This window comes from Podarcis cretensis (genome assembly GCF_951804945.1).
Source record: "Podarcis cretensis genome assembly, chromosome: 3".
NCBI lineage: Eukaryota > Metazoa > Chordata > Lepidosauria > Squamata > Lacertidae > Podarcis > Podarcis cretensis.
In genome coordinates this window covers 39,845,416-39,865,329 of record NC_137172.1, presented here as the reverse complement: position 1 = coordinate 39,865,329, position 19,914 = coordinate 39,845,416, and the positions used below count along the sequence as shown (strand labels likewise).

The 19,914-nt window shown below is 46.2% G+C and overlaps 2 protein-coding genes across 3 annotated transcripts in view; both read left to right on the top strand.

Annotated features, from left to right (window-relative positions):
- Window positions 1–10,671, top strand: part of LOC307212137 (uncharacterized protein) — a 69,522-nt gene extending 58,851 nt beyond the window's left edge. The window contains exon 33 of the mRNA XM_079969147.1: window positions 10,493–10,671. The gene's annotated coding sequence lies outside the window, so the exon portion shown is untranslated. The remainder of the gene's footprint in view (window positions 1–10,492) is intronic.
- The window catches only part of SLC29A1 (solute carrier family 29 member 1 (Augustine blood group)), an 83,990-nt gene that overhangs the window by 6,617 nt on the left and 57,459 nt on the right, over window positions 1–19,914 (top strand). The window contains exon 1 of one of the 2 annotated variants that reach the window (XM_079969302.1): window positions 15,917–16,048. The exons of the other annotated variant lie outside the window; for it this stretch is intronic. The gene's annotated coding sequence lies outside the window, so the exon portion shown is untranslated. Of the gene's footprint in view, window positions 1–15,916; window positions 16,049–19,914 lie in introns of those variants that run through there. 2 annotated transcript variants of the gene reach the window in all.

Here is a 19,914-nt window from a genome sequence, read left to right as displayed (position 1 = left end):
AGGATTTGGCTTTGGGCACATTGTGGCAAGACTCTTGAAAAAAAAAAAAAAAGCACTGGCATGTCGGTGCATGCCAGAAGTTGAATCCTGTGGGCAGCAGCAGCAGCACACGTACGTGACAAGTGTGTGGCCAGCAGAAGCAGCTTGGACATTAGGCAGAGGGAATGCTTCTCTTTACGTGCAGCATGTTCAGATGAGCCACCCTAAATGGGAGCCAAAGAGCACAGGGACAACAGGCCTGTGCTGTAACGTGGATGCCATTGCCACAAGCAGATCTTGGGAGGTTTACCTTGGTGTTTTAAAAGTTTCTCCATTCTTTCGTCAGGCTATCGGAAGCACTTAATTCTATAAACCATTTAATCCAGCTCCTCATGTGCCTCATGTGATGCCTTGATCCTTGCTAGGGAAATAGCGCAGTTCCTTTCCTTCTCCTCCATCCGCCTGCAACACCCCTTAGCAACAGAGAGTCCTGTTCTCCTATTTTAAAGGGTGGCAGAGCTTCCCAGGCTGCTCCAGCTAGGGTCAAAAAGTACTTTGTCTCTTTAAAACCGCCTCTCTACTTTCCCTATGGATCAGATGTATAAACATTGCACTGCCCTCCATAAAGCTATTACACCCACTGCCTGTTTTTTTGGAAATGGGAAGCTACCGTAGTTTAAAGTTTCACGTATCTATCAGTTTACTTAAGCGCTGTGGCACAGCACATTTAGGATGCATGCAAAGCAGGCAGAGCGAGCTGGAGCAAAACGCTTCTCCTGTGGAAAGCATGAGTGGCTCCTGAGACAGTAAAATAACCAGATCTCTGCTCCCAGCAGTAAAAAATTACGATGGATCCGGTCATTTTAATGGCAGGGGGCGAGACAAAGGCATGCGTGCCTTTGATTCCTTGGCATAGGTTCAATGACTCCAGGAGGCAGGTTCACTAGAGAGACAGGGACTGGCCCAGGGTCATCCAGTGGCTGAGTGGAGATTTGAACCTGGGCTGTGCTGGTCCTGGTCTAGTTGCATTCTGACCATTGCATCACACAGGCTCTCCAATGAAAGACATGTTGCTGCCTTCTTGTTTTTTGTTTTATTTCAGAACAAAAATTCTGCACCACTAAAACACAGAGACACAACCCAGTCCAAAGAAGTTATCTAATAAATTTCACAGCACTTAATTTTAACTACTAAATAAAATGCAGCAGTCAATAGTTGGAAATCGAAGGGCACTGCTCAAAGAAATGAATGAAAATTTTTCAGAATGGCAGCCTTATATGATGTTTTTAAAATTATCACCTCTCCAAATTATATATATTTTTAAGAAGGGAAACCACTTTACTATTAAACTGAGGGTGGTACACCTGTAGCCCTCTGTATGTTGGGGGACTACAGTTCCCACCACCTCTGACCATTAGTCATGCTGGCTGGGTTTGACAGGAGCTGGGAGTCAGATTGCACGAGAGCCAAAGGTTCCCCATTACTGGTCTTCCACCTTATTCTGGCACTCTGAATGTATGAATTACTGCATCAGTTTTTCCAACGGTAGTCCCTAGACTCTCCTTTCATACCCATTTTTAAAGAAGATGGTAAAGGATTGTTGTTGTTGTTGTTTAGTCATTTAGTCATGTCCGAATCTTCATGACCCCATAGACCAGAGCACGCGAGGCACTCCTGTCTTCTGGTAAAGGATTACCCTTAGTCAAAAATGGCTGGATTTTGTTTTCCCCATTACTCCACATGTGATTTGCTATAATCTGTCCAGCATCGACTAGCAGATGCCTTACATTTAATCCTAATTGGAGTCAAGTGCCAGCATACTAAAAAATAAACTATTGAATTTGTGCACAAAATGATTTCATCAAATGTTTCATCAAAGGCTTTCTCTTTTACTAAGAGCTTACAGAGAACCTTAAATTCTGATTTTCCATGAGTACTGGTTTTTAACTTGCACTCGATGGAATACTGTGTAGACTTCACTCATGCACCCATTGCTAGCTCTTATGTAATATGATCAAATCAGAGGGTGGGAAATGAGCAGAGGGGAGGATGTGTAGATCAGAGTTCTGAAAAATCTGCATGATCTCCATCTAGAAGATAAGTTTGTCACAAGCCATTTTACAGTTAATCAATGCTGATGTTTTTGTTGGTGGGCTGGGAACAGTGACGCTGCAAGAGATTAAAACAGACCAATCAGGGAAGGCAGAGAGACTCAAGATGTTTTGGTGCTTGTGGCAGAAGATCCAAATGATACCCACAATGGGGGTGAAAATGCACCAGTAAATTACATAATGGATAGATTACTGTACATTCAACAATGTGGGAAAGGATCTCTTAATTATATTATGCTACTCTACTAGGAAGATGCATCTTGGGCCTGTTCATACCACTGACTGCTAAAGAAGGAATTGCAGCTTGTGTGAAGGACTATGCCAGTCTTCCTCAACCTTGGCCCTCCAGATGTTTTGAGACTACAATTCTCATCATCCCTGACCACTGCTAGCTAGGGATCATGGGAGTTGTAGGCCAAAAACATCTGGAGGGCCGAGGTTGAGGAAGCCTAGACTATTCAATTCCCTACTGAGCCAACTATTTATGATTTTACTTTACTTTTTCTTTTTTTAAAAAGCAGTCCTGGAAAATTACCAGGCCTGCCCAAACCTGAGGCTTAACAGCCAAAGTTTAGCTTATTGCACCACATTTCTCCTCTCCCTGAAGAAACGGAACACTTTGTGTCAGGCAATCTGATGAAACGCAGAGTACATATTCTAAAGGACCACTTGAAATAAGTGAAGCTAATTGGTTTCTAACTTTAATGAGATAAAGAAAAATGAAACGGTGCCATTTCTTAGAGGCCTGGACTTTGCTGCTTGGCTCCTTGCACATCCTATGAACAAAAGCAGGGCCAGCATCTTTATTTATTTATTAGTTATGGGGCTAGTTACATTTTAAAATATAAAAGTAACTGCCAGCACCAACAATTGGCACCATTGGGCTTCTGCCATTGGTCCACAGCCCAGCAGGGGACCCACTGGCAACAGCCCCCCTACCCTGGGGACCTCTTCCAGTTTGTTCACTCCAGGGCTGGTCCAGGACATTTTGCCGCTGCAGGCAATACAGAAGATGCTGCCCGCAGGCGCCCCTCCCCTGTGCTGAAGGTGACTGAGAAGCAAAAGGAAGGTGAAGAGGAGTGGGCAGCAGGCAGGTACAGAGGAGGTGGTGTCGGGGCTTGAGTCAGGTGTAGGTCAGCAACAAAAAAACCCATAAATCACCCGAGACCAGTGAAGTTAAACCTGCAATCAAGGAAACAAACCCACAGCTCAGGCCTAGCGGTCTCGGCAACTCTACTTGAAGGTATTGCCCCGATGACACAGTTGTGAGGACTTAAGGTCCCTGCCTTACCACCCCTCCTTAAGGCTCTTCCTTTCCTGGGTTTTCCCCCATGCAGTCTCAAACTGTGTCTGCACACAAGTAATCTGTGTTCTGCTCATTTCATTTCTCTGCCACCAGGGGGGAGGGGAGCTGGTAGCAGCAGGAGGGGGAGATTTCAGCAGCCTCTTGACCCCCATCTTCTTCAGCCTCTGCTTCTGCCTCAGAGTCTGGACTGCACACTGCCACAGACTCCTCCTGCTCATGAAACCCTGTTGCCATGCCAACACTTCCCCCTGCAGTCTTCTCTCCCTCTGACCACTCATTGTCATAGAATCTTAGAACTGGAAAAGACCCAAGGGTCATCTAGTCCAACCCCCCAAGATGCTGGAATCTCAGATAAAGCATCCACCACCAATCCCCTGGCTCTGCGTCTTCTTCCCCTGGGGGTTTGCTGGGTGGTTCCCCAGCTGGTGTCTCCCACCACTCCTCTGCAAACAGCTAGTCCATTATAGGTGGGTGGACATGAGAGAGGAGCCGAGCTCCTTAGAGGCCAGATCTGCCACCTAAGGCAACTGCTTCACCTTGTCTCTGTCAGGAGCTCGTCCTAGTCTTGAGTAGGACCCTGGCAGAGACACATGCCCGACTGGCATGTTCTCTCCCTCCTGGTCAATCGTTTGCGAGCTTCGAAAGCTTCCTTCTGCCCGAACATCACAGTGAACGATGCCAAGAGACATCGGCACACAGGGATCCGCAGAGTCTTCGCAGCTCGCATAACAGACCTCAGCAAATCAGCGTTTTGGCTAATCTACTTTATTTACATATAAACACACATGGAGCACTACAACATGGCTGCCTCCCTCTCTAGCATCAGACAGCAAAGAGAAAGGACAAAGGACAACAGTCCTACTTTATGGTACACAGTAACACAAACATCCTGGCTCCGTCACTTCCCACTTTGTGGAGTCAAAACATACACCGTCATGTGATAGACAACAATCCCATGACTGCAATCACGGAGCAGGAATTCTAAGCTCTGGTTCACTGCCTCTCAAGCTGACCCAGACAACAGAGGTGGTGGGAAGAAGGAGCAATAGATGCCACTGCCTGCTTGCTCACTGGCTCTCTGCCTGGAAAAGAAGTGTGGTCATGGCAATGGGGAGGAGGAGGAGGAGGTGGTGAGGATGGTAGTGAGAAGGGATTCTCACTGAGAGGGGTGGAGATGGCCTTGCCCTAGGTGGGTCTCAGCAATCTGGAGCTGAGGCTGAATTAAGACAAGCCTTTCAGTGAGCCAAGTACTAGGTTGTGCTATAGTAATACTTTTCACTTGTGAGCTGCTAAGGAGCGCTCTGCAGAGGCCTGCCATGGGCACAGCTTGTCCTTTCATACCATTTCACACAGCTGCCACTGACATCTGCCAGCTGGTCCTGCAAAATCCTGGCAGCCGAGGAGAGTTTATAGAGCAGGAGGACAAATCCCTGAATCCCCATCATTGTATCCTTCCCTGGATCATCTGGTCTAAGGATATATAGTATAGACTGCATATACCTGCTCCTGAAATCTCCCACTAGAATTGGACTACCCTGTAATAGGCGCATGTGGCGGGAGTTTTCCCCCCCTGTTTCTGGAAAGCTACTAATCTATTTTCAGCTGTTTTTAATTGCACCTTAATTGAAAGTGAGCGGGCTGCTTTATGTTTGACTTTAATATATTGTTGGCTAGCCTCGGGAAAGGTCAGTCTTTGAAGTGAGAGATCTGGCTTAATGCACAACTAGAGGTGAGGCTGAGTGAAGGCAGGGAGGTCAACACTAGGGGGAGCCACAGCCAATAAATACTAGTCTTCACCCCACCCCTCCATTCTGAGTTCTATACAGACAAAACTGTGACACAGGTGGAAGAAGCTGACAGCCACCGCTGCCCCTTGGATTAGATCACAGGCAGGTGGGGTCTGGCTGAGGTTGTGGGGGCAATGCCCCATTCGCCCTCTACTGGTGAGGGTGGCTCTGTGGCACAAGACCCTTATCCTAAGCTCAGGACTCTACATTGGCTCTTTTGCTCCCTGCTGGTCTTTGGCCTCCACTTCATTTTATGGCCTAAGAGCTTGGCTAAAGTCCAACGGTGCTCCTTCACTGGAGACTGGCTCCACTTGCCAGCCAAGGAGCTGCTGCTCCTGTACAACAGCTTAATAGACCCGATGACCTTGGAGCCAGGACATGCCGTTTTCCTTGTTGAGCAGGTCTGTCGGCTCCCTGCTTTGCCAACACCCCAGGGCAGGGGGCAAGTCTTTGATGGGCTCAAGGTGATCTAGGCTGGGGTGTCAAACTCAAATTGTTCAGAAGGCCACACTTCTATTTTTGATACCTCAAGAGAATCACATTGCTATCTTTACAATTTTAAGCCTGTATTATTATTATTATTATTATTATTATTATTATTATTATTATTAAAGAAAAAATATTTTAAAATCATAATACAAGCTATAATACAAGAAAGAAAACAGAGAAGAAGAAAATACATTATCTTATCTGTAAGTTGGAACATACTGTAAATGATATCTACTCTTCCATATATCTCTCAATCTACATTCATAAGACAAAAGTTATACACACACACACACACACACTATAAATAATAAGAGGAATAGTAATATGGCTTTTGTTAATATGTAATAGAATTTGCAATCTTCAAGCCCTCTCTTTGCTTTAACTCCGTTTACTTTGTAAAACTCTCTTCTTTCTCTCTGTGACTCGCAGCAATGCTCCCTCTGTACCATCCTTGACTTCTCTCTCTGTTAGATGTCTCTTTTCCACTCCACTCCTTAGCAGGCCCTCTCTCCTCTCTCTTTGCAGTCCATGGTGTGTGTGTGTGTGTGTGTGTGTGTGTGTGTGTGTCTGTCTGTCTGTCTGTCTGTCTGTCTGTCTGTGTCTGTGTCTGTGTCTTCTTGCACTCCCAGAGTCTGCAGCCCTATCTCATGTTATCCCCTGGCTATCTCTGTTACCCCCTCTTTTCTTAGGACCACAAAGATATAGAAAGCTGCCTTTTGCAGAGTCCATCTAGCTCAGTACTGACCACACTGACTGGCAGCAGCTCTCCAGGACTTCAGGCAGAGGGTCTTTCCCAGCCCTACCTAGAGTTGCTGAGAATTGAACCTGGGACCCTCTGTGTGCAAGGCAGATGCTCTATAATTGAACTACACCCCTTCCCGTTCTCCACCCCAGACATCATCCTACATTCCGTAGTTGAGTTTCTTGCATTTCAGGGGGCTGAACAAGACAATCCTCAGGATCCCTTCCGATACTACAGTTCCATTATTAGGTATCATAACAGTTTGTTCCAGAATGGTATAGAATGGCTCTCGCCTCATCAGAGCAATTCAAAAGAACATATTCATTATGCAAAATCAATGCAGGGGGCAAAACCACCCTCGAGACAAATGGGCTTGGGAGGTGTAGTTTTTTTCATTATGATTACAACTTGCTTTTCTTCCACATGGAATTCAAGGCAGTTGGTACCCAAGGAGGTTCACAGGGAGTCTCCCATCCAGGCACTGGCCGGATCCAGACCAGCTTAGTGTCATGTGATGTCAGATCATGCCCTGTGCAGTCGAGCCATCCTCATCTTCAAAGGTGGCTGGTGGAGATGGTCTCGCATGCTTAAGAGAGGTGTTTTGATTTCAGTGGCTAGGAGGAACAGAGAAATTCCAAGGCTGAAAATGTATGTTAAATTTGAATTAATTGGAGGTTCATTTGTTTTATAAAAAAATTGAAAATCAATAAAAAAATTCATAGGCATAAAAGAGAGAAATTCTCCAGCCTCCAGAGTGGAATTCCTGCCGTGGGGCTCTTTTGGAGGGTACTTGATATGGGACATCAGCCAGTTTGCCTCTTCTGTTCAGATGTGAGAGACAAATTCTTCTCTTTCTGCAGTAGAGATGGCCAACTACATTTTGCTGCCTGTGCCAAAGGAACACAGGAAACACAGAAATGTAGGTATCTGCCTCTCACTGAGTCAGACCACTGGTTTGTCAAGCTCAGTACTGCCCATTCTGACTGACTGTGGCTCTTCAGAATTTCAGGCAATGAGTCTTTCCCAGCCCTACTTGAAAGATGCTGAGAATTCTACCTGGAACTTCCTTCATGCATAGCAGATGCTCTACTATAGAGCTATGGCCCTTCCTCAAAAGTGTTCCCCATCCCATATGCAAAAGCCAGCTGGCCTGGCAGCTGAATCTTATTTCAGCACTGATGATGGGACATTGTCCCCTATTGTAGCAGCGGGTGAGCTTATGGGGCAGGTGACATGGTGCCCAGAGCTCTCTCCTCCAACACCCCACCCCAGCATCCTTTGCCACCTTGTTCTTCCTACTGGTAGGGCTGGCATCCCTACAAATATTTTAGTTGTGATAACTTGTGAGTTTTCAGTTTGAAAAACTGGAACCACAATCTCGTGTCAGACTGAGGCTCCAGTATCGCACTGTTCCTACAAGCGGACTGTGAATATGAGCAAGATTTTGTGGAAGGTCAGCTGGCAGGCAAATATCAGTAAAGACACAACCTCATTGTATTGAGAAAGTGTGGAAACAACTTTTGAATCCATACAAGCTATTTATTAATCCTAGTAGGTGAACTGAAACTGTTTTAAGTGTCAGTCATCTTGGTAGTTTGAGCTCCCAGGCTATTAACTTCTGGGAAATAACGTCAGCCGTGAGAAGGAGCTGCCATGAGATCCATTTTGGCTTAATATTTACCTCATGTCTGAATATATACCACACCCATATCCATGGTTTATGAGATTCTGGTGAGTCAGAATATTGCAACGCAATTGTGTGGAATGTGCACAGCTGAGAGTCTGCATGCGTGATGGTGGTGCCCCCGACAGAGTTGAAGCCTGAGCTACGGACAATGTAGTTTTGTTTCTGTTTATTGAGCCAGAAAGGCAATGCTCAAATTCCTGCTTGTTCCAATATAGAGAAATGACAGCTCCCACTGGAAGCCTGCAAGACTCCATAGGGCCTCCACAGACAACAATCAGGTAGAAGGTTGAAAATACCAGTAGCTTAGGGAGGGTTGAGCGTGAACTGTTATTGTCACCCCAAATGACGGGCATGCATTTGCTCAGCCAGAAGGACTCATTTCGTGATGGTGCCACAGGATACAATTGACACCATGTCTCCCAGACTTCCTTATCTGTTGAGTAGGGAACCTGTTTTCTCCAGCAGAGGGCAGTCATTTCATGTATGTACTGTATTGGATTGGCATTTTGATAGCACCCAGGATTAAGTGGAACTTTGTGATACTGTCAAAACAAAACAAAACAAAATTCCTTCCAGTAGCACCTTAAAGACCAACTAAGTTAGTTCTTGGTATGAGCTTTCGTGTGCACACGAAAGCTCATACCAAGAACTAACTTAGTTGGTCTTTAAGGTGCTACTGGAAGGAATTTTTTTATTTTGTTTTGACTATGGCAGACCAACACGGCTACCTATCTGTTTGTGATACTGTATATAATCTCACTATCCACTATACAATTTCAGCCTGTAGCTTTCTTAATTTTACTTAAGCATATACATGAAGCACAGGGATCACTCAAAATTAATTTGCCACCCAGTAACATGGCAAACTAATGACCCATTCAACCTTATAGAAACGCAAAATGAGTAAGAAATTATTGCAACTGCAATATAATAATGGGTATTGTTAACGATAATTAGCTTCATTATTAACTATTGAAGAATTGCCCTTATTTAGTAGCATTCATTACTATCATATTTTGTGTTATTTCAGTGCAGATTGCACTGCATCGGCAGAGAACCAATCAATTTTAATTCAGTCTCTCAAGGAGGTCTGTATACATATGGTAATTCATGCCAAAATTAGGGTTATTCACTGTGATTTTATTATGAGAAATAATCCATGGGAATAAAATAAAACAAATGGATAAATTGCATCCATAAGAAATGTACTATTTATTAAGAGCCAGGCTCCGATATATAAAATTAGGGATGGTTAGCGGCTTGATTTAAAGTATACATAATATGGTGACAGACCACCTAATGCCATTTCCGTCCTACAATCACTTACGGCTCACAATGAGCAAAAAACCCCACCCATCATGCATGTGAGAAATGTTGTATAACACATCTTTTATAATTGCAAATTATATCAGTACTCCCCTTATCCTTCTACAATATCTCACTTATGTTTTTTGGTATCACATGTGTATCACAGAGCTTAGCTTGCCTGCAATGATTGTGGATTAGAGTTGAAGTGTGTGTGTATATAGTAGTACAATCCTATTCATGTTTAAGTAAGTCTCATGGGTCTCAGTTGAGCTTACTACCAGCTGTGGGTAGCGGATGGCAGCCAATTGCATCTTTGTACAATGGTGGTACTTAGGCTTTAATAACCTGGCACCTATTATTGTGCCATTTTGACAAATACATAACCTCCCAGGCTTTTTCAAATATTGGATGAGCTGATTTTTAACACTCTTTCCATTCTGTTGCTTTTAATGTGTGTGTGTGTCCATTGGCCTATTGCAACAATTGTTTTTTATATTATTTTTCTTTATCAGTTTAACACTGAATATGTAACTTTATTTAAAGTTTAATATTATTAACTAAGACTTGTATATATGGCAGCCATAGGTGACAAGGAATTGCAGGAAGGCAAGCACATAGCATGCCTGGGGGGGGGGGCGGAACTGTTATTATACAGGAGCCTTGGATTTGGGAGAAATGTGTGCTAGGAAGGAGAAGGGGAACAGAGGGAGAACCCCATGTGGTTCTGGCAAGAGGAGGCTGCACTAGGAGCCATGATGATGGGTGCTACTTTGCACCCAAGCTTGCTGAAGAGAGGGGCCACAAGATACATTATTGAGGTACAATGTCCTGTACCTCCTCTGCTGCAGACTCCCAGGTATAAAAATGTGGTCATAAACCATATATCTTTAAGATATTAGCCTCCACTGTGCCTCAATCTCTCCATTCCTGGGTAGCATCTAGAATCCCTGGAATCTGTAACACTCATGGAGACTGGGGTGGAGTGCAACCATTGCAGCAGATCTCCTATAGGCCTTCTCGGTTATAGCCCAGTTCACTGTTGGTGTTTTACGCTGACACTGCTGCTTCTCTTTGTTTTTGCAGACAAATGAGTCATCAACAGGAGGTCATGGCCTTGTTTCTTCAGGCTTTTCTTGATGCTCCACCGCCCCTTTGTGGATATATTGGCACATAATGAGCTTCTTAAAAGCAATGTTGGATGAATTAAAAACAACATTCTCCTTCTGCTTCACTTTCGCAAACCAATAAAATAACGTTTCCAACCTCTGTGTCTTCTCTCCCCAGCACTGGCCAATTGTTAAGTGAATACTTTTACAACCCATGCACCAAATTCGCCCTCATATAAGTCAAAGCGAGAGAGTTTGCTGGAATTTTGGGGGTGGGGGAGAGAAGGGTATTTGCCCTTAAAAAGCAGCAGATAGTCAGTTTCTATAGTTGCATGGTGAGTTCCCGCCCCCCACCAAGGATAAATAAAGACACCAGACACCAGAATTTAAGGTTAAATGGACGAATTAGGCCACAACTTTATTGAATTCAGGAATGAGAGGCATTGGCTTAGGCATTGGTCCTATCGACTATCCGGCTCCAGCCCATTTGCTGGAGACACAGGAAGGATTAACACCATAGTGGGGGTGTCTCCTGCTGAGGCACGTCAACTAGGGGCACCCCCGGGGCACCGCTCGGGGGCGTGCCCTAGGCCCACACCTCCATAGGCTTCGGAAAGGGCCACGCCCCCCAGAGTCCTTTATCGGACCACCCTTCATTCTCTGGGGGGAGGTGATGGCGTTCCTCCCCCCCCCCACATCCTCTAAACCCCTTCTTACCAATGCCTAACCACCACAAACCCTGCTCTCGCGGGGGCTGAAAGCAGCCCCCACTCACGTGGGGTGGGCGTGAAGCCCGCAACCCCACCTCCTGGGCAGGCCAGAAGTGGCTTTACCACCACAGCAGTGCTTTTTTCTGCACCCTTGAATAAACCCCAAATCATGGTGCACCTCTTGTTCTCCCCTCCCCCTTCATTTCCCTCGGACAAGAGAAGGAATACAGTGGTGCCTCGCAAGACGAAATTAATCCGTTCCGTGAGGCTCTTCGTATAGCGGTTTTTTCGTCTTGCGAAGCAAGCCCATTGACAGCTTAGCGGATTAGCGCTATTAGCGGTTTAGCGGCTTTTAGCGGATCAGCTGATAAGCGGCTTAGGGCTTAGGAAAGGGGGGGGGAGGGAAAAAACCCGGCAGGAACTCGCAAGACATTTTCGTCTTGCGAAGCAAGCCCATAGGGAAATTTGTTTTGCGAAGCGCCTCCAAAACGGAAAACCCTTTCGTCTAGCGGGTTTTCCATCTTGTGTGGCGTTCGTCTTGCGGGGCACCACTATATAAGGATTTGCTACAATTTCAAATTTAATTTTTTTAAAACATGCTACCCAAGCCCTAGGTTCCACGTCCTCAAGGTTGCAGGGACAATGCTGACAATATTGTCAAATGTTGTTGCAGCTACATTATTTGTGGAATAATTTTTATTTCCATTTAACCCTTTTCCCTCTCCACCCCTGAGCATGCACTCTCTTCTTTCTGCAAACTCCTCTTTTACTGCTCCCTCCTTTTCACTCTCCCGCACGGATCACATTCACAACCCGAGCGTCCACTGTACATGATTGGGCCTCCAAAGTTTCAAGTCATTTGGGCCATGGATTCAGACGAGCCATGACAGCAATCGACTAGTGTCCTGATAATGCACCCAGCAGCCATTTGTGCCAAGAAGTTTAGCTTGGCTGGTTTTCATGACCTTGCTTCCTGGATAATGGGACCCTAATGACCAGAGGGTTTGTACCTCTTTCCCTGTTCTCATAGTTGTTTAGCAGCCATGGCAGAATGAACCTTTGGCAGCAATCTAGGATTGAGGATGTTATGGGAGAAGCAGAGAAACTAGGACAAATAGCCCTGCATGAATTTGGGTTTAACACTGCTAATGGATCTCTGCAATAGGAGCAGTTTGTTTGTGAGTGAGCCTTGAATTTTGCTTAATATATGTGTATATTTTCCCCCTCCCAACACTGCTAATAGCTGCTTTGGCAGATGGCATATAGGTCTGGGAAATGGTGTGTGAGACAGGCTAAACACTATGACCGCTGCTCCCTCTGTTTAATTAGGAGGTTTGCAGACAACAAAGGCTGAGCGAAGTCTTGAAATAATTTTCAGCAGTTAAACTCATAATCCATTTATGTTAATTTTCATTTTATTTCTATATGTGGATACTGCTTAAAGTTGTCGTTTTCAGGAACATGTTTATAGAGCATTTTGCACTTCTTTCCTAAATCCACTGTCCTTGAAGTAAGTCCTGTTGACTTTCAAAAGGATTAACTTACAAAATGAGTGATTTAGAATTGCAGCTGTGGACAATATTGCTGCTTTGGGTTTTCATTTTACAGGATGTTGCTACAAGAACTCTGGTGTATCTCTAGAGAAAATTAATTACTTCCAAATTCTGGTACCAGGCTTTCCTCGGGATTGGGGGTGTGCTGAGTAGATTACATTCGTCTCATATGATGATTCTGAGTTAGAAAATGATTGAGTGAGAATTCACTTTGTGTTCATTATTTGATATTATATGCAGAACTGCATTTAACCCCCAATCCTCAGCTTTCACTGTGAGCTGGCACTAATGGAGGCAAAACTCTCCATAGAGTAGTTCCTTTTCTTGGAACTTCTTTTCTCTTGCAAGCAAAATGACGATTTATCATGCTTTTGAAGATTAAAAGATCTTTTACGTATGCCTAAAACTAAAACATAATCTTCATAACCTTTTTGAGCAAATACTGTGTTCCCTTCCCCTTGCATTCCTGATATAAAGGCTAGTGTGGTGTAGTCGTCAGAGTTCAAATCCGGCAGAGACTAGGGTTCAAATCCCCCACTCAGCCATGAGGCTCACAAGAGTGATCTCAGGCCATTCACTGCCTATGAGCACAACCTACCCACAGGGTTGTTGTTAGGATAAAACAGGGGTGGGGAGAACGATCTCTGCTTTGAGGCTCCCCCCCGCCTACATTCAAGCAGTATGCTTACCCAGGGTCCATGTTTCCTTTTGCAAATGAGGCATAGCAGAGACTGTGGTGTCTTTGTAGTATATATGGTTTATTTATACTTATATGTGACCTGATCCTATGTTGGAGGGGTTCACACTATTAATACCCCAAAAAGCTCTTGTTTCTCTCACAGCCACAGCCTTGGATTCAAATACACAGCAAACATTGTGCTCTCTCCCTTCCTTTTCCAGTCTGCAACTCACCCCTCCCCCCAGGTTTCATCACAACCAACTCTCAATCCTGGCTTTTATCCTTCCCGGTATCTAAGAGCTGGTGGTGGGGCCCCACTCATTTGCCATCTGGTACAGAGCCCCTCTCAACTTTCATAATGGGGTATCACTCTTCCTTTGTTTTCTTAACGGCTTATCACCCCAGGTGATTACCTCAACAGGAAACTAGCCTGGGTTATATTTTAACACTTGCTGAATGCAGGGGTTCAGTGTCTGGCACCCAGTTTAACACTCCAAGCTTTGATTAAATTCTAACACTTACTAGATCCAGGAATTATATGTGCCTGGCACCCCGCCTCTCCCCCCCCCCCAACTCAAAACAATACTGATGCCCTGAAAAGCTCTGGAAAAGCACATAAACCCTGGCATCCCCTCCTGCCAAGGATGCAAGGCAGAAAGTGGTTCCTTAAGCAGGGAAGAGGCTTTCTGTGTGTGACATAAGGCTCTGGAAACTTATTCACATTCAGACCCTGTCCTGGGTGTTTGGAAATAGCAATGACCCACTTTGTCGTCTGGGCTCCTGAATGGAGAGGCTTGAAGACAGCAAAAGACATGGAGGGTGGGTGGGAGGAAGCAGAACATTAGGGGCAGGGGCAGTGGGTGAGGGGTGGCACAGCTGCAAGCCAGAGTGAAATGTGTGCCAATTGGAAGAAAGGAAGGGGAGGTCACAAAGACCCAGTGCCAGCCAAATGATGGTTGGAGAAGAGCTGGCTGGAGGCAGTGCCACAGCAAGAGAAGGGTCCTAGGGAGGGGTGTGCAGAGGCAATCAAATTCAACTAAGGCTGCCCTATTCAGAAACTTAGGTAAAGGGACCCCTGACCTTAGGTCCAGTCACAGATGACTCTGGGGTTGCAGCGCTTATCTTGCTTTATTGGCCAAGGGAGCTGGCGTACAGCTTCCGGGTCATCTGGCCAGCATGACTAAGCCGCTTCTGGTGAACCAGAGCAGCGCACAGAAACGCCGTTTAACTTCCCGCCGGAGTGGTACCTGTTTATCTACTTAGTGCTTTCAAACTGCTTGGTTGGCAGGAGCAGGGACCGAGCAACAGGAGCTCACCCCATTGCGGGGATTCAAACCACCAACCTGATCGGCAAGCCCTAGGCTCTGTGGTTTAATCCACAGCGCCACCCGCATCCCATTCAGATGCACTGAAATAAATGGGAGTTAAATTCCAATAAAACATGCTTAGAATTGGGGCCATAGTCCAGGCATGGTGCTAGACATGTTTACTTGAAGGCAGTAATTTACCCCAAGTGCCTGTCTTGCATTTATAACCTGCCATCTGAGTTCTGTTCTTTTATCCCTTGTAATGGGGGAACAGCTAAAAAGAGTGACTGTCCCAAAGTCACCAAGTGAGATCTATGGCCCAGTGGGGATTTCAAACCCACACCTCCCTGCTCCTAGTCCAATGCTCTTTATCACAGGGGCTCTCTTCTACTCCCAAAATTAAGACACATAGGAGAACTATGTCCCCACTTTCCGCCAGGCCTCAGACACTTCTTCATGCGGTACATAGTTAAAACTATGGAACTTGCCCCCACAGGAGGCAGTGATGGCCACCGAGCTAGCTGCGTTTAAAAGAAAATTAGACAAATTTATGGAGGAGAGTGCTACTGATGGCTATGCTTTGCCTCCACAGTTGGAGGCAGCCATGCTTCTGAAAAACGTTGCTGGAAACGACAGGAGGGCAGGCAGAGTGCTCCTGTGCTTAATAAATAATAATAATAATAATAATAATAATAATAATAATAATAATTTATTTATACCCCGCCCATCTGGCTGAGTTTCCCCAGCCACTCTGGGCGGCTCCCAATCAAGTGTTAAAAACAGCGTTACATATTAAAAACTTCCCTGCTTGCTTGAGTGCCGCTTGCTGGTACAGTATTCCGCAGGCCGCTGATTGGCCATTGCGAGAACAGGATGCTGGCCTAGATGGGCCACTGGCCTGATCCGGCACAGCAGTTCTGAATGCGTGAAACTCGGGAGATGGGCAGGCCGCTTCCTCACGCCCCGCTTCGCACTCATACCTCATGGCGAATCCCGAACCAAGGGTTTCCAGCCGCCTCCCTCGTTTGGGAAGCGCCCTGCCAACTGGTCCAGGCCCAGGGCACAGTCACCAGGCACGGTGCCCAGCAAAGGCGGGTTAGGAGGCGGCTGCTGCAAGCCGACCGAGTCCCTGCAGCGGCGCGCGAGGAGAGGAGGAGGCGGGCCGCGGGAGAGCCTATCTTTACCACGAGGCGGGGCTGCCCCGGAGTGAGCCGGCCCCTTCACATGGAATTGCCGCCGCGAGGACGCTGCACGCCGAGACCGGAGAGCGCGGGGCCGGAGCAGGTGAGTTTCGCCTGGCGTGCATAAGGAACCGCTTCCCGCGGCCTGCCCGGGGGGCCCAGGCGCTAGGCGGGAACGGAGAGGACCCCCCCCCCGAGCCGGGAGGAGCGACGTGGCTCCGCAAGCCGATGCCAGCCACGCCGATGATGGATGGGCCGGGGTGGTGGCGCGTGTGCCTGGCTGGCATCAGGAGCCAACTCTCCCCGCCCGGAGCGGCGAGCGCGGGGAGCGCAGTGGCAGGTGCCTGTTGCTGCTCGGAGGCGCTGCCTGGCGGAGGGCGGAGATGGGCTTCCTGCCTTGCTCGCTCCGCGGCCACGAGGCGAGCGGGGCCAGCCTGGCACTCGGCGGCTCTAGGGGGCTCACCTCTGCTTCCTTTCCAGCAGGCGGCTCGAGGAGTCGCTCCGGTTTCACGGAGGCGGCAGAGCAGATCCCCAGGGCGCGAGCAACTTAGTGTCTGTATTTATATATCTCTGTCCGTCCATTCATCCCTTTCCCCACCCGCTGCCCTGAAACGTAGGTTGCCAGAGTAACGCTTATTTTTCTCAGAAGAAAGAGGCGCTCAAGTAGCGGCGGTGGTGACATTTTTTGAAGTTGGCGGGAAGAGAAGTTGGCGGGAAGAGGGTTAGGATGCCCGCGGTCGGGGCTGGGGGGCTTTTCCCCATCTTCGCCCACCTCTGTTCTTTTTCGACATTTAAGAGCTTGTGAGCCGTTCCCCTTTCTTTGAATAAAAGAGTCTGACGATTTCTCCCTACCTCGTGGTAACGGGGACCGCCCCCACTGGAATCCCTCTATTGTTTCTGACGTATAGCAGCGCCGCCGTTCGTCTTAAAAGGAATTGCTTATCTTTCCAGATGGCGATCGTGTAAGCTGTGTATCCCTTACATTTATTGAGCTATTCCATACTGCATGGCGGTGGTTAGAGTAAACGGTGCGAGAGAGTCCCGTGAGCTGGTCTTGGGCACACCATTTTATTTATTTTTTGCACTCCTACGGATGGTTGCCTGTGCATAAGATTGTGTGAGTGGTATAACCAAAGTCTCCTATGGAGACTTCAAAATATGTACCCACATGCAACGATTGCTGCTTTTTCTTGGATCTTGTCCGGTATTCCTGAGAGAACTCACCCAACCTTAGTGTGCTACCTTTTTTTAGCAGGGGTGGAGAACCTGAGCCAGATCTTTCTTTCCCCTCACAGTCGACTTTGACAGGCTGTTCCCACCTGTGTGGGAAAAGATAGTGACCAAGCAGAATAGGCCCCCACCCTGATGATGATGCATGGGGGAGTTTAATCAGGCTTCCTGCAGGCTTTGAATAGCAGTTGCAGGAAACCACAGAAAGGGAAAATGCTTTTGTGCTTGGGTCCTGCTTGTGGGTTTTTCACAAGCATCTGATATGGGTCACTGTGATAGCAGGATGCTGGACTAGTTAGTTAGGCCATTGGCCGGATTCAGCAGGCTCTTTTGGTGGGAAAAAGGGTGTGTACGTATATGTGGTTTTTAGCTACATGCGCCTAGGGTTTTAGAGTAGGTTCATGGGGTTATGTCAGCATCGGATTTTGAGGAGCAGTTTGAAGCAAGCAGGAAATTAGGAAAGTGCCTTGGTCTGTCTAGATCACTCCAGATGTGGTGGGTCCAACATCTGGAGGGCCACAGGTTCCCTACCCCATGTCTACGCAGACTGGAAGTGGCCACAGTGGCGTAACGCTGCTTGCCGGCACCCGGGGCAGGGGCAGACCATGCTCACCAGGTGGTGTCTGAATGCATTTGCCCAGCCCTCACCACTGTTGGGCAGGCGTGTGCCAGGCGGGCACGGAGGGTGCCCTTCACTCTCCGCTCTCACCAAGCCCCCACCACTGGAGCAAAGCAGGGCATGGGGATCTCTGCACATTCCCCACGAGATTCTGTGCCCAGGACCTTGGCACCCCTGGCACCCCCCACGCTACTCCACTGAGTGGCAATCCAGGGTTTCAGAGAGGCATTTCCCAGGCCTACCAAGAGGTGGCAGGGATTGAATCTGCATACAAAACCTGTGTTGTGCTACTAAGCTGCAACCCTTACTCAGGTAAGGCAAGTGGCATTGTACAGGTGTCCTGAGAGGCAATTTCAAGCATAAGGGGTAGCAAGAGAGAGAGAGAGAGCAGAATGCTTTAAAGGAGCAGGAGACTTGGCTGTTTGAGGGTGATGGAACTAGAGAAGTGAACATTACAATTGGAGATGGATTGAGGCAGGATAGTAGGAAGATGAGGGAGAGGGCAAATTGTGAAGGGACCCTTCAATTGCTCCCATTCCAAATGCACTTTCTTCATGCACATTCAGCTCACTTTTTCCTATTCAGTCTGCCAGTCGTTACTGTCAGGTTCCTGACCTCTTTCCCTTTAACATGGACTGAAGGGTGAGCTAGACAATAATCAGGATCTAAAAAGTTGGGGAAGTGGGAGTTTAACAGTTTCCTCACCTGCTACAGTCCTAACAAAAATTCCTCTTCTGAAACTGCTTTTTGCGTTGTGCAAATAGCAGCAGAGGAGGAATTTTTGTTAGGATTAAGGCAGGGTAGCAAATGTTTAAGCTTCCCCCTCTTGCTGCTGAGATAATGATAATTATCACCCCCATAAGATGGTATTTTCATTTAAAGAAACATACAAATTAAAGGCAAAGTCATATTTGACTATCCAGTTTAGCTTTTTGTCTTTTCTATAATCTGTGCTGCTCTTCCCACACCTGGTGCTAAATGGCAGAGAAATAGAACAGGGAAAACAAAGTATTTTATTGTAGCAAAGCAACGAGTTACCGGTATTCAGTGTGTCTATATCTCAATGCTTGGGAAAGCATTCCAGTAGCAAAGCATAAGGAGATGACAGTTTGGGAAGAAGAAGGAAATAAATAAATGAATATTTCATAGATTTTTAACAGGGATATTTGGGATTGGCATAGACTTCATGCTGTTGCGAGTGGTATTGGATTATATGATAAATGTGGGGTCTTAATTAGAAACAATTTGTGTAAGTTACTGTAGGCTGCCAATAAAAGTACAGTTTTATTGAATATAATGACAATGTATTGCACTCAGTATTTATCAGGCATGATGATCATACTCTGGAGTTAAGCTATTATATACTGAGCACTTTAATAAAACAAGAGTAGCCTTGTTACTCTGTAAGAAAACAACTCTAATTTCCACAGTTGGGTAATACCTTTATTTGGACCGACTGAAAGATTACAAAGATGTGGCAAACTTTTGAATTCTCCAGAATTATTCAGCAGGCAAAATGTTGCACAATTAGGGGTGGTTGCACAGGGCAAAATGTATTAAAGTAATAAAAATAGACTGAGTGTTATAGGTGTGGGGTCAGTTTACAGAAAAAGTCAAGCTGAATTCCACCCATTGTTTTTCTGTGGTGTGCAGAATTATTGCTAAATCTTCCATCAGTTGCAAAAATTGATTCACTCCAGATAAAGAGGCACATCCTTCAGCAATAGAAGTACCTCCTTGTATCCATCCATCAAAGTATAGATGAGGCTGCCTTTTGCAGAGTCAGAGCAAAATACACACCTGCAGCAGTAGTGTGTACTTTCATGGGCAGCAGATTTCCAAACTCTCATAGTTGAGGGGAGGTAGGGAGATCTGATTGATTGATTGATTGATTATTTTATTTCTATACCGTTTAATACTTTTAAAATATATCTAAACTGTGTATAAAAACTGAAGCAACAACTTAAACAAAATATTACAAATATGCACAGTTACATATAAAAATGTTACATTAATACAAATATATAAAAATATCAATCAATATAAATTCATTTTTCAATATCAAAATCAATTCATTTTCCTTCTGACACACCCACCCACTCAGCTTTCGGGTTTGCACC